At 37.1% G+C, this 1,766-nt stretch overlaps 1 long non-coding RNA gene across 1 annotated transcript; it reads right to left on the bottom strand.

Moving 5' to 3' along the window:
• Positions 1-294: 294 nt before the first annotated feature.
• Positions 295-1,165, bottom strand: LOC130497639 (uncharacterized). Its single transcript, XR_008936636.1, has 3 exons — positions 1,047-1,165; positions 806-849; positions 295-504 (listed from the first exon to the last, which is right to left on the bottom strand). It is a non-coding gene; the product is annotated as an uncharacterized LOC130497639 (long non-coding RNA).
• Positions 1,166-1,766: the final 601 nt, after the last annotated feature.

Here is a 1,766-nt window from a genome sequence, read left to right as displayed (position 1 = left end):
AAAAGACTTTCAATCCATGCGCTACCAACCAATTATATTCTCTTCATGGGTTCAGTTTTAAGGCAACGGGACAATGTACCCAAACAAGAATCTGACTGGGACACTATAAGCAGTGGCGGAGGGAGAAAATTATGTCACAAGGGTCAGATTGATAACACATGAATTTTACAAGGGTCAATGAGCTACATTCATCAGATTTTTCTATTAGAAATGCATGTAAATTTTTTTTTTTGCAAAAATTCACATGGGTCATATGACCCACATGATACCATGCTAGCTCCGCCACTGACTATAAGATCAGTGCTACCTATGATCTTTTCTGGGTTTCAGAATCCTAACACATCAGAACTAACTTTGTCCTTCCATCCTCTGAAGATAGAAACTCGGAAACTAATCTCATAGACAGAAAACTTACCTTGACAATAACTCTGGAAGAGAAAGCAGCAGCATACATGAGAAAGGCCGGTGAGTTTTCTAGTCCAACAAATGCATCCCCATGAGTAGCTTCAAGCAATAATAAAACCAAAACAATTTTCAGACACCAACCACTTGATTTGGTACAAGAGAATGAATCTGAGAGATTGCATTGGGAATAAAGATAAACACTCATTTAGCCAAACCTATGTGGAATACGATTCAGATTATTAATACAAGTATATGTTAATAAGATTGCAGAACAAGAAGAGAGAGCAGCTAGGTGGATTAAAACAATCAAGATCGTATATACACGACATAGTTGTGACTAAACGGCAACTAGGTGGATTATTATATTTCAATAACACTAACTAAAACGGCAAGGATTTACCTCTGAAGAGGCGGACGCAGAGCCGAAACCCTAAAACAAGATCCCTGCAAAACTTATAACTTTCAACCATTAGGAAGATCGAAAACATCAGTAGAGTTACATAAGAATGGTTTTGCACGAAACTTATAAACCCTAATTAAAATCGATCGAGAAAACCCAGAATCAAAATCGAGATCAAAGAGTTACAAAATCCTTAAAAATATTCACCATTTTAAAGAGATACAGAAGACGAAATGCTTACCAATCTAAGAGCGTAAGTAGATTTTTCAGGTTTTTCAAATTTTAGAAGAGTCGATCGAGAGGAGTCTTCAAAGATTTTTTCTTTTTTTGAAGAGAGAAAATTTGGGAGAAGATTAAAACAAATGTTGATGTGGATGAGAGAACTGTGGAATCAAACCGGTTTGATTAAACGTATTTGCGTAACGGCTATATTTTCAAAATGCAGTCGGTTTTTTTTTTTGTCAACTGCGGTCGGTTTATTTAGAGGCTTGAGTTTCTAACGGTTGTATTTTTTTCGCTTAAATCGAACCGCATGCAGTGCCCACGGTGGACAAACTTCTGGTCCCACCTTTTATTATTCTTCTTTGTATTTTAAGGTCCTAAAGTTTTGAGTCTCTTGTGAAAAGGATCCAACTTTCATATTATGGTTTTTAGCCCCAAAATTTGGTATAGAAAAAATTGAGCATGGATGATGGCCAGCCAGATATACTTTGAACTCTGCACCTCTTTTCTTTCTGTCTTGCATACCCACTAATCTTTTTTTTTGATAGTGCATGTATTGACATCTTTAAAAAATGCCTAGTTTGAGAAATTCTCCTGGTCAGAGGTCACCAAACATTTTGTGATGCATCCAAAACCTGTCGGGTCTGAACTGAAGCCTCTGAGATGTGTGCGAGCATGTTAATGCTGTTTGGGCTGGATCTTTGGTGATTTAGGCTCCATTGGGTTTCTTAGAGCAGAG

Source organism: Raphanus sativus, chromosome 7 (genome assembly GCF_000801105.2).
Source record: "Raphanus sativus cultivar WK10039 chromosome 7, ASM80110v3, whole genome shotgun sequence".
Taxonomy (NCBI): Eukaryota; Viridiplantae; Streptophyta; class Magnoliopsida; order Brassicales; family Brassicaceae; genus Raphanus; species Raphanus sativus.
The sequence above is the reverse complement of the archived record's forward strand: the minus strand, read 5'-3'. Positions and strand labels throughout refer to the sequence as shown.